General features: G+C 32.2%; 1 long non-coding RNA gene across 2 annotated transcripts; it reads right to left on the bottom strand.

Annotated features, from left to right (window-relative positions):
- Nucleotides 1-8,259: 8,259 nt before the first annotated feature.
- On the bottom strand, nucleotides 8,260-11,331 carry LOC130734185 (uncharacterized). 2 transcript variants are annotated; one of them, XR_009017810.1, is made up of 4 exons: nucleotides 10,876-11,331; nucleotides 10,520-10,663; nucleotides 8,711-8,822; nucleotides 8,260-8,418 (listed from the first exon to the last, which is right to left on the bottom strand). It is a non-coding gene; the product is annotated as an uncharacterized LOC130734185 (long non-coding RNA). The 2 variants fall into 2 exon arrangements; XR_009017809.1 differs by having other exon boundaries at nucleotides 8,260-8,822.
- Nucleotides 11,332-15,837: the final 4,506 nt, after the last annotated feature.

Raw genomic sequence — 15,837 nt, forward strand, 5'->3', positions numbered from 1 at the left:
TCGGAAGTGTGGAAATATCTTTAGCATCACACACACACACATATACATATATGGGGCATATCATGCGAGAGGAGTGTGTTATTGTGAGAGGTGAGAGGAGCTAATATTAACCATCAAATTCAAATATACGGTCAAGATGCAATGCAAAATTAAAAACTCCACCTAACTCTTCTTTACGCTAATTTCCTAACCCCACGCGCCCTCTTTATCCGGTTGGTTCCCCTTCTTCCTCTCGCCCCATGCCTCTCTATCTTTTTCTTCTTCCTCTCTTCGGAGCAGAGAGCATAACAACAAGCTTTTTCTACAGCTCAAGTCCAAAGCCAAATGGTGGCCCAAAAATTAGCATACCCTAATATTCACAATGAGCAGCTTGAGGGAAAACAAATACGAGTCCACGAACGAAATTAATTGTCATGATTGTCAAATGTTAGCATACCCTACATTTGACGATGAAAATATGTATATGAGAATTGAAAAAGATAAAGTAAAACATGTCGTGCAGAGAATAAAAGATTAAAAGCTCCCAAAGAAAAAACATTTAACATGAAAATAATTTTACATGAAATTAATACATAAATAAATATTAATAGTATTTAATTGGTTTACAATATAAACACATGATGCTTTTTCTTCTTTTATTCTAATTTATTTTTGTAATTAGTCAATAATGTGGTGGATGACTCTGAATCATATGACAAATATTAATTTTAGTTTATCAAATTTGTTATGAATTATTGATACATCTCTAAATAATAAGAGTAAAAGTTGTCAATTTCATTCAAAGAAATATTATGTTATTAAACCTTATTTTTCCTTTAGTTAATACATTGGATTTTATTTGTAGGTACTATCAAATTAGTTCTTAATATTGGCATTGCTCTATTGCGAAGCAAAACTCAGGTGTTGCCGCATGGACATATCCTCATTATGGTTGAGATTTCTTTTATTTTGTTTATAAGCAATAATTTGATTTATATAATTAACATAATAGTAAATTCCGCTATGCAATGCACAAGTAACAAGTAAAATAATAAGGATTAGAATTTGATTATTGGAATATTTTGTACAAGGATTATAATATATAGTTTATATTTACTTATGTTAAAATTATAGGTAAAAAGCCTCTCACGGGATGAAAATGTTACATGAAAAATATTTTAGTGTGAACTTAATACAAAAATAAATTTCAATATAATTTTAGTAATTTTCTTAGTTTGATAATAATTGAGGAGTAAATATTAATGTGAAAAAACATGACTTTTTAACAGTCCTGAATAGTACAAACTGAAGGGACCCTGCAATATTGGCTCAAACTTGGATTGGATGACTTGGTATAAACACAACAATGTCATACTTTTATGATTTATCTTTAACAGTCCTGATTTGTGCGACTATCACTTTTTTTTAAGATTAATATATGTTCTGAATGCTTTATTGGTGATTCCTTATATCCATGATTTGTGTCATTGTCTTCATGTTCATGAAGAATGTGAAACGAGTTCCTGTTGATCTGAATCAAGATTAGTTTATTTAAATGTGTGAAAATGAATACGCATAATCACGTTCATGAACAATATTTTCTTTTTTTTTCAAGGTAGATTAAATCAGCTATTGTTTATTAGTCATCAGTAAACCAGCTCTTGATATATTTTGCATAATTAGAGATTTGGTTAACCAATTGTACGAATTTCAATCTATGCAACAAGGGTTTCAATTTAAGACTTTTTTGTCCACGTCTCTTTTATTTCATTTGATGTTTATTATATTTTTAAAAAACAAAGAATTGATTGACGTATAAAATACGACAGACAAATTCCCCGTGCAACGCACGGGTATAAAACACTAGTTTAATATGAAAGAGACAATGAGATTTTGAAATAATAACTTTGAGAGAGAAATTTATAAGAAATTAAATAAGGGCAATCTAGGAAAGTTAATAAATTCTTTTACAAATTTACTGTTTGTAACTACTTTTCTTAATCTAAGAGAATTAGGTAAAGTAGACTTATATATAGGAACGGAGGAAGTATTAGTTTATTACAAACTTTGAAAATTTATCTTTCTTTCATTCAATTTATATTTTTTCCGGAACATGTTCCATGAATTGTCTTTATGCACTAAGGATATCTCTAACTAACAACCTATAAGACTAATTAAGACTAACAAATGAATTGATTTTTTTTATTCTGATTAGTTCTGTGTATAAAATTTTATCCCAGCTGGAACCTAGAGGACAAATTTTGGAGGTCTAGTTAAATTGTTAAACTTAGAACCATATGCGGCGTAGGTTCTAATCTAAACTCTAGATTTATTCTTATTATCGCCCGTTCCGTAACGACATCAATTACTATATTTTTCAAACAACAATTTAGAAGTAACGGCAGAGGGAATCGTTCAGAAGCATTGCATGTTATTAGGACTTGCTGGAGAAACAAGAGATACCATGAAGTATCGATGATCAAGAGTACAATCCGACCAGATGTGAAGCATCTTGAATATCTGTTTTAACTTTACAGAACAGCAAATAGTACAATAGCTGAACTGAAAGCCGAAGTGATGGTTACGACTGATTATTAACCATGTGGATTGCACTTGTTTCCGTGGTATTATTGTGTTGTAAAACCTCATGAATACTTGATGAGGTTGACCTGCTTGGAACTATATATATTATTTTCGACAAGGTGCTTGCCTTGAGCCAGCTTATGGCATGGTACTTTAATAAACGTAATAATTGATTCACCCCTTACCTTCTCTCTTCTATTTCATTTTTCTTAGACGCACGTCTCTCGGCTGTTACAATTTACGTTATTCTTAGAGACACTCATTTTTAACATAGTTCACCATAAAACTGCACTTAAAATCGCTAAAGGTTTTTTATCTTTCCAAACACTATTATTTGTGCACTTTGTGAGCGAAAACATTTTTCCCTTTTTCCAAACCTAACTTTAGATGTGTGTTAATCGAATCAAGCTTTCAGTGAAGCAATTGATCCATTTGTCATCATTCAACTTGAAATGATGCACTTTTCATGTCGTTGCTGAAGTTGATAAGAGTAGAACAAGAAAGGAGGGTTTGAATTGTGCTCATAAAAAACTTGGTTTTCCAAACGATATAAAGAATTATCATCTTTGTTGGTATCGTTTAGTGCAGGAAAAATGTATAGCAGGGAAGTAGACGATGCACACCTGTAATTTTATCCTAGTTCACCCCCAGAACGATAGGGCTACATCCTGTCCTTGGCAGCGCCAAGATTAGTTTCACTATCAAGTATCAAGTACTTCTCCATACAAGTATTATTTGAGCCCTGCCTCTTCAGGAAACATGAGTATTTTTTGAACACTACCTCTCCATGCAAAACAAATATTCTTTGTCCCTGTCTCTTCAGATAAGACAAGTATCCTTTGCCTCTGTCTCTTCAGGCAGAACAAATATTCTTTGTCCCTGTCTCTTTAGGCAGTTGAGTATTCTTTGGCCACTACCTCTCTAGGCATTGAGTATTCTTTTTCCCCTGCCTCTCCATGCACAAGTATTCGAATGACTCCTCCTTACAAGTATTATTAGGACTCCTCCTTATTAAGTATTAGACAGACTCCTCCTTTACAACAAGTATTATACATGACTTCTCCCAAAACAATCTTTCTCAAGATTGCTTTCTTCTACTCTAAATCTCTTCTTCTAAGAGGGATAGTAGATCAATTACGCCTAGGAACTATAAAGCATTGTTTGTCAAATTTAACTCTTAAGCATATACTTTTTGTTCAGTTACATGATAGAGGTACAAGGAATTTGACTCTACATGTTGATGTAGACGATGATATAGAATTGTTCATTGAAGTGTATCATTGGGTCTCATGATGAGCTCTAAGAGCTTTTGGGTTCGATCGCTTATGATCTTGAGAGTTGCGTGGGCATCGCCAACTTTCTAAAGCCTTCAGTTCTTCCCTTTATACTCCCGAATCTTTTGTGTAGTGGATTGTAGGCGTTGGAGCTTGTTCATCAGCAAGACTCTAGTCGTTGGATCAAACGATACACAATGTACTTTCGTCAGAGCGTAGTAGTGTTTGATTTAGACCTTTTGCCGTAAAGATGTATTCTGTCAACAAGCAGGTAACACAGGACTGAGTTTCTATCCTTTGGTGTAGAGATATGGAAATCTGAAAGTGACACCACGATAAGTGATTTCTTCGTTGAGACTTCTGCGCAAAGCTTTATTGGCTTTTTCTTTCAACGGGAAGTATATTGATTTGATTTGTGGCTTTCTTTGAGTATAAGCTTTCTTGTTTAGATGTTCCTTCTGACTTGATTTTCCTTTCTTCAGACGATCTTTCTTCATCGTTCTTCAGATGATGAACTTTCTTCAAACATTCTGCTCTCTTTCAGATGATCTTCTATTGAGCTCATTCTTTATGCTTTTTTTCTTCTCATACTGGAGTCTTCATATGATAGATGTTGAATGCTTCAGACGATCTGATTTCATAGTTCTTTTGTTGAACATATGATGCTCTTTCTTCAGCCATTCTTCTCTTAGAAGACTTATTAGTTTGGCGCATGCTTCATTCCTTTCTGCTGTTGGTCATTCAATAGTTGAGGCTTTCAGTTTTGTCCAATCTCTTCTACTTCTTCAGAAATGGATTGTCTTGAGTTGCCTGAATTGGATAGATGCCTGTAGGTTTAGACAAAAATCTTTGCTCCATTTCTTCATTCCTTGTGTAAGAGAGAGAAAGAGGAAACTTTGATGCTGACATATTGTACTTGTTTTCTTGGTCAACGTGCTTTCTAGAGTATCACGTGATGTATAGAAATTGACTTTCTCTTCAAGAGTGTCAGAGATATTTCCATTTGAATATGTCTTTCTTTTCTCTTAACATTGCTTCCTTTGATCAGCCTTGAGATAGACAACGTGGTAGACGTTGAGTATAGTCTTCTCAAACGATCCAGTAGCTTCTCTTGATCTTGCATGTGTGGCTCTGAAGCTTTGACTGTCTCCTCAAGTGGATGCGCTTGAAGCTTGAGCTTTTCCTTCTAAAGACGATCTATATGATTTGACTCTTTCATGTTTCTTGATCTTCTTCTACTTCTGATTCGTCAGTCAGACTGTGCAGTGGATAAGGCATTTGTTTGCTTGTATAGTCTGCATTAATGCTTTGACTCTTCCTTTGATCTTTCAGTGTAGACGATGATGCATGTTTGACTTCCAGGGCCAGCCCAACACTAAATGAGGCCTAAAGCCAACTTTAAAGTGAAGCCTAGCTTTTGGGTCTTTTTGACTTAGTATTAATGTTTGTGTTTTTGGGGCCTTTTTTACTTAGTAAAAAAATATTTTTTGAGGCCCTTTTTCCTTAGTAAATTTTTTTTTTTGGGAGGCCTAAAGCCCTTGCTTGGGTGGCTTTACCCTTGAGCTGACCCTGTTGACTTCTTTAGCTGAGTCGTCTACCCTTGTTGCTTTGTCCTTGCTTGCACTTGACTAGGTTGACTCCTTGCATAACTTTGCTGCTTTGACCGATCTTCTTCTTTGGAGATGTCGTCCTCTTGTACTGCTTCTTTATTTAGACGATATAGCAAAAGGGGTATAATATTGATTCCTGAAATACAATTCATATGATGTAATCAATCAGTTCACTTACACTCTTGAAAATTGTTATCATTCAAAACATGATAAACGATTTGCATTTGAACTTAACAGCTGCTTCTCGGGGACAAACACCTCATTCCACAACGCATAAAGATGTGATGCGCATCTAAAATGCAAATCTTTTATTATGTTTTTCATATGGTTTTGTACGTTGATATCGTATTTAATTTATTACAAAACTTATGTGGTTTGTGATGTATTTGTAATAGAAAAGGAAAAAAGTAAAATAAAAGAAAAGAAAAATATGTAATTGAAAAGAGAGTGAAAACGAGCATTTTATGAATTCAGCAAGTTGTCTACTATGAGCACTTTCTGTAGAATAACCCTTATATACAGAATCATTCACCACCGTTGGATCAGGCTAAAATTGAGATATATATGTTCACTACTTCCACATCTTCAATTTAACCGGTTAGATCGTCACTAACTTGTGGGCCTAAGAAATGAGCTGGACCAACTTCAACTTTGCGTCTGTTATAGCCGACACTAAGTTGGTTAATGAAATTAACATCAGTTGGGAACCATTGACGGACACTGGGCCTAAGGTGGTTGATAACTTTAGAGTTGGTTTGACCTGACGCTAATGGATGTTAAGCTCATATTTGATGTCGGTTTAGCTGACACTACTATTAAATGGAACAAATTTTAAACTCAATACTTCCCATTGGCTTTACGTCGGTTTAAGCGACGTTAAAGAGTAGAAATAGGCATTAGAGTCGGGGCTAGCTAGTTCAATTGTTTTTTCTTCAAAGTACATATCAATAAGCCATACTAGATCTCCCTGCGGATGGCTTAGCTATGCACTTGAACTGATTGTCCGTCATAACATCGCACATAATTTTTCCTCCATCATCTCACATCTTGGCTCATGAAAATTAATATTTTTAAATTCTCCATTTAACTAACTCTCTTATTTAATTTATTTATTTATTTAACACTCTCACCCACACCTCTAATTTTAAAAGTCATAATCTTCATCAGAAACCATATGCACAACGTAACTAAACATGAAATTAAAACTTAGTATTTGATCACAACAAAGAGAGCCTAAATGGTTTTTGGGTTGGAACATGCATGCATGAGTGAAGAATGTGTTTATTCACCAATGTCTATTTTTTTCCTTCAAGTCCACATCTCAGACCCCTGAAGAATAATCATTATCGTTTCATCTAATTAATACATATATATTACTGACACGTAACAGAAATAATTAATAATTTTAGGACAGAAGATTACTAAAATGTAGAAAGAGCTAGCAAAACGTCGTATGTACCAACTTGAGCTAGAAGACGTACATAAACAATATTTAATAACCAAGAAGCGACAACAAAGTGGGAACGGGACAGAAAAACCTCTGTTCAGACTGGAGAATTTTTAGCTACAAAACGTCATCAAACAACAACAATAATGATTCTGGTAAATACGCGTTGTGCGAAACACAGTTGTTATTGTGGCAATAAAACGATTTCTAACCTCCACAATTTGTAATTGTAGGGTACTAGATAGTGACCCGTGCGATGCACGGTTGCTATTTTTTAATTACAATCAGTAATTTGTTATGAATATAAATTAAATACTATTTAATAGTTATATTAAACTATTTTGAAATCTAGTGTATGAAAACATATTTTCCTCAACAATATCTATTTCAAATTTAATTTTCCACAATACATGTGTGTCATAATTGTTTGTTATTTAAAATATGTGATTACAAATTTAGAACTATGTTTTTTAAAAATAAATTCCACTGCTTAATAATGTCTTTACTTTTGTTTGAGTATAATATGAAAATACTATATATGTTTTGTTGTTCAGGATAAAATGGTTAACAATAACGTTTTAAATTGGATTTAGAAAGATGTGATAGCTGGTATTGTATATGGAGTACGTCAACCTCATTGATTCTTATTATAAATACATCAAACTAAATCTGCTACTCCACTATTTCTTAATATGAGTTAAAAAAATAATTTTTAAATATACCATTAATAATTGTCTTAGCTGTTAAACATAATCATTTTATCTCACAAGAAACACAATCATTTCTCTTCTCATCTATGAGTCAGAGATAATGTCAAAACTCCTTTGTTAGTTTGATGAACGAATTCGTCGCACATCATTCTCAATGAAAATGTGGTGATATTGAAAATTTTAAGAATGTTACCAAATTCTTTGTTTCTCTATAATGTCAACTACAATACTAAGTAGAAAGAGCAAACATGAAGCACCAGATATTTATCTCTTCTTCCATATCAATATATCTATAGTCAAAATACTCGAAAGCGTAACAAAAAGAACAACACAACAGATGGGGGAAGGGCTAAATCAGTCCAGCAATATCTGTTATATACTTATATTATAAGGGCTCCATAAACATAAAGATTAACTACCACACGTCTAATAAAACTCATGGCTTTGTGATTCTATATTGCAGACCAAACTTCATAGCCAACAATTCAGTGCACGTAATAAGTCATTCCAATTTACTAACCCCAAAATGACAAGTAGCCTATCTGGAGTCCTATTCATTTGTATGGACCTGGAAAAAGAAATTACAACTTTGCTTTCATTTGTGCAAAGGAAGAAAACCAGTGCACTAAAGTTTTCAAGCTTTCCCATGCAATAGGATTTCTAAATCATTTAGTAATGAAGGAAATGATATTCAAAGTAATAAAGACAACAATTGGCCAATTAGACAGACATAAGGAGAAGCATCATTAAGATACATCAGTACTTCTTGAAAGAGTATCTCAAAATTCACCAGGGCAAAATGGTAGCACGTCAACCTGCAATACAGAAAGATGAGGCTGAAGTAAAAATTATAGTTTTATGCATGATAAATAAGATTATTTAAGTAGCACTATAGTGGTTGGATATATGCCTGCAACTTGTATGAAAAATTACATTCCTCTGAATCAAATATAATGAATGAAGTCAATGAATCAAATAAACAGAGCATAGAATATAAGAGATAAATTTGAAAGATGTTGTTGAAAAGACTAAGCTTCAAATTGATTTTATAGTTTTATACATATGCAACTATATAAAATGTGTTCAGGAAAGAGGTAAGAGGCAAACCTGATATAAAATGTGCATCCAATTAGCACCTCGAGGACTGACAACATGTTCCAAAACTTTAGCACATTTTTCGAACTTCATTAAAACTAAATTAGTATCACATGGAAAAAAACTGCACATGAAAACCATTTTCAGTACCATGCATATATGAGTACTAACTTTTCTAATATATTTAGCTTATTGACTCCACTTTGACATCTCAAACACAGCTATAAAAAGTTCAAAAGAGTATAGACCATGTCAAAGATGTCCAACAGAACAACATAAATGACATAAATTTATAGTCACATACTCACATAGGCAAACAACAAATAAGCTTGAAACCAATGAGCATATGTGCATTAAAATGCATTTAATTCCTTAAAGTCCTAAATCCAATTAACTTAACTGCTTTCTTAAATTCTTCAGTTCCTTGGTCAGAGTTTTTGACAACCTTGGCCGCAATTTCTTGTTTTTATGCTAATCTGTATTGGTCTAGCCATAATCACTGCCATTAGTCTGGGCATGTTATGTGTGCTTTGTGATTTTGAATTATGATGGCAGCTATAAAAACAACTTACCCTATGAACAACATATAATTTAAAGACCAAAACTGTTCAATTTCACTCAGTTCTCGAGCATCTCTCCAGCTAGAAGACTTTAATGATGTTATTTGAAGAAAATATTAAGTTTTATGACTGTCAAATTACATTAAACATATACTTGGATTTTTAAGAGATAGGCATACAGAAAGAAAAAGGACTAAAAAACTGTAACATAAAACTGATAAGATTAAAATTATTGTTCACATAGCTTCTTCATAGTTTGTCAGTTGTTAGCTACAGAGTATCGACAATATGGAAAATAACTTAGCAACCACACAATTAAAAAGTTGACTAAACTTGATCAAAGAGACTAAAGTTGAAATTCTGGAATAAAGCTTATGTGATAACATGAGATTATACTGATAATTCGCCTAAACCTTTGAAGTCTATATAATCATTTCACCTCATTGTCATCATTCCATTCTATGCCTATTAATAATTTGCTTTCAGAATGCTCTGGGCTCTAACTCTTTCTTCCTTAGAATATAAATCCAGCCAAGATTCAAAGTTGCTCATTTGCTATCAGTTGGCACTTCCATTGGTAAAATCATACACCTGACTTCTAGTAAAAACTCTATATACCAAAGCTGGTTCAATAGTTTATTGGTGTTACTCTTGCACAAATAAGGAAAGGAATAATACCAAGTAAGCATCAAGATGTGGAGGATAGTTGTTGTGTCAAACCAACTCAATACCATATTGAGATAAACTAAAATCTTGAATGTAGCATGTCATAACCCCATAGATAAATGATACAAATTGTGCAAGAGTAAGAATGCCTAGAGAGTTTTTCATGTACCGGTTATCATTACATGCTCCTAAGAAGCACTCACAGAGGCCTGTCATAAAAAAAATCTAAATCTGAGAAGAAAAAAACACCTTTTCTTTAGACAAACATTAAGGAGCATTATGGACTATCATGGTTATTTGCAAACCTGAAGCCAAAGAATAAGGTTTAATAAAATGCAAATATAAGTTGTGTAGCTTTTAAGGATCTCCAAGTTGGCTTTTTTATGGACTATGATGGATATTCCCTAAGATTTTGAAAAAATTTGGTTCAACTTCCAAGTCAGGTGGGCTTCTTTGTTTATTGAATGAACCCCCTGTTCATGCATCTAGAATCAATTCCACATATCACACACATAAATATTAGAACATTGCAAAATTTATAGACAAAAGAACCAAACAAAAACTAAACTAAACAAAAAAGATGGACATAAAGAACCTTCATTCCTATCAACAGGACTGCTTGATCGCCAGTCCATCTTCACCGGTTTAATCCCATTATCCAAGCTGTTATTTTTCCTAGACGAAACTGCATTGGCTGGTTTGATTCAGAATCCTGCAACCTTTTCTCTGCCTCCTCAAGCTGCACATCATTCACAATCTTATATTAACCACCCAATAAAATCTACACCTTTAGTAGCTATAAGTATAACACACAACAAAGCTTCACTTGAGAACAAACAAATCTATGATAACAATGATAAAAAACAACATTCTTGTATACACCACAAGAAAAACCAAGCATGATATTGAAAGGGAAGTAGTAATAGTAGTTGTAGTAGTGAAAAGAGTGACCTGAGATTGGTAATAAGCGATGCGTTTGTGGATGTTTTCGACTTCATGGGTGCGGTGTTCGATTAGAGCGACTACTTCCTCTTCTTGTTCCTCCCTGCCGGTGGTGCTTTCGTATTTTGCCACAAAAAATCTGAATTGGAGGGCCTTATATATGGAGCAATTGGCCAGAAAAGTGATGTAAAGTATACTCCTAACTTGAATTGGTGCAGAAAAGTGAAATTAGATGTCGAAAAGTTTTCACTTACGGGTCTGTGTTCAGAAAAGTAGAAAAAAAGCAGATAAAGGAGGAAAGGGTTTTTAACCTGTCAAAAAACTGGGATTTGCGGTGGTTGTGTCAAAGGAAGGGGATGCTTGCGGCTGTTGAAAGGGGTGTTTGCCGCGATAGAGAGTGAAGAATAGAGGCAGATTTGGGTTGTCTGTGATGGTGGTGCTCGCGGCAGTTGCCAGGTTGAGGATTCCGATGATGGGGGGGGGGGGGGGAGAGAAACGTAGAGGATGTTCAGAAGAGAGGAGAGAGGCTGAGTAACCTACCATTTTTATTTACTTTATACGTACATAAATAAAAAAGTAATAAATTTGGTGCAATTGTAATCGGAAAAGCAACAAAAAGGAACCAGCTTATAAAAAAAGAACAAAAAGTAGCCTTACCGTGGACCTTGACACACTGAATAAAACTCTCAAAGTGAACAGTAGATTTTAGCTACTTCCTTTGTAGTGTTTATAGATTGGAAAAATAATTCTAACTATTTTGAAATTCTATCAATGACCGTCACAAAATCTACTTGTTTTAGTGGAGGTTGAAAACTTAATTATATTCTCTAAACACTTTTTTTGTTTTACATTTCATGGTTAGCAGTTGTTGGGTAAAAATCGTTGCAAGTCACGTAAATGTTGGTGAGATGTCGCGCGTTGTCAGTCTCTGTATATATAAGAACTCATAAAACAATACTATGGTTCCAAGAGTTTGATAAAATGAGTGTTCAATTTCACAAAGTCTAAAACACATTTACACATAATTAAACTAAGACATATAACATCGAGTTATGCTATATACTTAGCATGACCTCTTCCAAGCATGAATATGGAAGAATGCATACATAGGGAGTTATCAAAAATCAAGGACCTAGTAAGTAATAATGAACTCAAAAGATTCATCAACAAGCCTAAATGGATGTCTAATTATACGTTTATTTAATTTAGAGATATTATATATAGTTATTTTATGATTATATCTAGTTATTTTGCCTGGGCTGGTCCCAAGTTTCATTATTCTTCAATATAATCTTCATATTTTGAAAAAAAATATTTAGTTATTTTAGTGGATGTTATTTCTTTCGCAATTAGACTAGATTTGTCACTTATTTGTTGATTATTTTTTAGTTTTAAGTTGAAATTCTTTTTCCAATTAATGATATCAGAAAATGAGAAGTATGTGCTCCCAATTTCATTATTTGACTCTAAATTCTCTCTAACTCTAACTGAATCGACTTTAATTAGAATTTTATATCCTATCAGAAGGTTTATTAAATTAATAATCAATGGTGGAAAATTTCTGCAGTTCATCAAATATATTTTCGACTTCTTTGTCAATTCCCTATATTTTCTAATCAAGAAGTGATCCTAAAACATAGTGAAACGAATTCCTTACTGCGCATATAGCTTTCTAATAGAACAAGTCAACAAGCCTAGCTATGAGTAAACAGAGCAGATTATAAGAAAATCAAATCTCTGACCAAATCAATGTGCTTAGACATTATTGTATGAAATCGTATACTAAAATCAAGTGGCTTGTACCCGGATGCATCGGTTAGAGTTGCTGGTAGCGTGTTTTAAGGTGGAAGCACATGCAATTAAGCAACTTAATTAGAACATTATGTCATATTAAATGCACATAAATCTGGATTACTCTTTAGGCCCAGTCGTGCGTCTCATAAAGAGACAATATTGATGTGATAGGTTAGGAACTAAGCGCGTTTAATTGTCCACGTTAATCCATTGCATAATTCAAATCTCATATATGTCCCACATTCATCTAGCATTATAAACAACCATGAAAAAAGCAATATTTTTAGAGTTTAATGGATATGCACTGACAGTGTAAAATAGTTTTACACAGTCATCCAATCAAAGCATGCCACATAGGAGAGATAATTACATTTTACTTTAATTTTAATTAAAAGAATAAGATATTTTCTGATTTGGCGGAATTCAATTGGATGTCTGTGTAAAACTATTTTACACTGTCAGTGCATATCCATTAAACTCATATTTTTATGCAAGAGGTTTGAGGTGATGATTAGGTGTCATCTTCCTTTAATCATGAGGTTAGAAGTTGACCATCACATATGAGAATGTAGCACATTTTGTGGTCAATCACTTACCACTTAGTGTAACCAAGAAGATTAATCAGTACTATTGTGAGAGGTATATATATTTTGATTATAAAAACATTTTTAAATGAGTTGAACTTATATATATATAAAAAATAAAAATACTACTAATTAAGGAAATGTTACATGGATAGAGATAGATCTAAACACATGACAATTAAACCATTTCACATGGAGTTAAATGCAAACACAAGCTTAAAATAGAATAATCTCATTATAGTTAATTTATGTGTTTGATGATACAAAAAATTTAGATTTTTTTTTTGTTACATGTGAAAAGAAAAGACAAAACAAACGACTAGACTAAAACATCTTAATACAGTAATGCGATCACACCTGATCTCCTAATCTGAAGAGGAGATTCTGCAATTGTTGCATCTCCAAACCCGAGTGTTATTTGCACAGCTACCATATTATGCAGATTTTAGTTATATTTTTTTATTCCATTAATTAATATGGGTTTGTGATCCAAATACATAATACTAGATATTACACTCGTGCGTTGCACGGGTTTACTTACAATAATTTTTTAAAATTATATATAAACTATTATAATTAAATTAAATTAAAATTAAAATTGTTTTTCATTAAAAATATAGAAAATTTATGTTTTTTGTGTGAAAATAATTAATAATACTCAAATCTAATTATTGATATTTTATTATTAGTATAAAAATAATTTATAATTTTATTTTTAATTTTAATATGAAAAATTATTTAAATTAATTTGAAATATTTAAATTTAGGAAAAAAGGTTAAGTAATAAGTGTTTAATATCATTAAATTGTAACAAAAATATATCATAAAATAAGTTTTTTTCGTTGTTCTTTGGGTTAGTAATCTTAGGCTTTGAGAATGGTTCCTATCTGGCTTTGTCATTTTTTTGATCCCTTTGAGGAGAGTTGTATATCTTGTTAATTCCCATGAATATATTTATACTTTCTAATAAATCATGAAATAAGTTTTAATATTATTTTGGCTAAAAAACACTTTTGGCCCCTGATGTTTCAAGTTTGTGCAAATTCTGCCCTACTCTATTTTTGTCGATGTTTCTACCCCTCATGTTTTCAAACAGTGCACCGTCTACCCCTCCGTCAGTCAGCGTTAAAAAACTAACGGAATGAGCTCATTTGACTTTTTTTTTATATATTTTTTGAACCTGCCACGTGAAAATTACAAGGGAAATTGGAAAAAGGGAGCATGGGAGATTCAAACTCAAGACCTGTAAGTAGAAAAACATGCATTTAACCAGTTCAGTTACATCCATAATTGATATATACATCAAGCAAATTTAATTTATATCATTTCCTTGATCATCATCAACTTCATATACTCCTCTTCATCTCTCCAATCCACTCAGGAGCCTCTTCTGAGAAAGCCTGACTGACGGAGGGGTAGACGATGCACTGTTTGAAAACATGTGGGGTAGAAACATCGACAAAAATAGAGTAGGGGCATAATTTGTACAAACTTGAAACATCAGGAATCAAAAGTGCTTTTTAGCCTATTGTTTTTTATACTTTTAACCGGAAAAGTCAATATTTGTTGGGACCTGTCAAGACCAAGAATAAAAATTAATTTAAACTTTTGGAATTATAATAATTTATAACTTAAATAACGTAGAATATTTCTAGTGAATTTAAACTTATTCAACTTATTTGGTTTCTAAATGTTTCCTCACAAATGATAGTCATGAAACTCATCCTTCGAGACGCTACGATCACGTTAAGTGGATAGGTCTTGCACAACAAAAATAATACAACTTTGGACATTATTATTTTTCTCTATTATGCTTCATCGAGTAATTTTTACTCATGATATATTTTAATATTTTTTCGATAATTCACATATATGTTATATTTAATATTAAATACCTTTTAGCGGCATTTTTTAATTTTTTAATTTTTTTTCTAAAATTATTTATTTCAAAATACTATTTGATTATTATGTAACTAGTACTTTTTACCCGTGCGATGCACGGGGATATTCATTTTTGGGCTTTGTATTTTTTTTTTGTTAAATCTGTTCTTTTTATTAAATGTTTGTATTTGTTTTTTTTGTTTTGTTTTGTTTTTATCTTTTGACTTGTTGTTTTAAATGGTAGATTAATATTATTTTTGTGTCTGTTGATTAGTTTATTTCAGCTAGTTGAAGTAACATTTATGCGCTAGGTTTTTTTTTGCAATCGGCATTATTTCATTGAGAATAAAACTGAGAGCGTATTATTTCACACTTTTTCAGCTAGTATTGTGACCCGTGGGATGCACGGAGGATATTCATTTTTATTTTTAGCATAAAATTTTTAAATGTGTTATTTTTGTTAGTTTTATAAAAAAAAAAGTATATGAATTAACTAATAAAACTTATTTTAGTTACAAAAAAACATAAACTGGAATGTTTTTTTACGATAAATGTATTTTAGTTTGTATGCTGGAAGCGTAATAATTATATTTATTTGTTTTTGTATTAATTGTATGTTTGTTTATATTTAATTTATATTTTCATATTCAAATTTAATAGTCTCATGCTACTATTATTTTTAAAATTATTAATTTAAATTGTTCTTAATAAA

This window comes from Lotus japonicus, chromosome 1 (assembly GCF_012489685.1).
Source record: "Lotus japonicus ecotype B-129 chromosome 1, LjGifu_v1.2".
Taxonomy (NCBI): Eukaryota; Viridiplantae; Streptophyta; class Magnoliopsida; order Fabales; family Fabaceae; genus Lotus; species Lotus japonicus.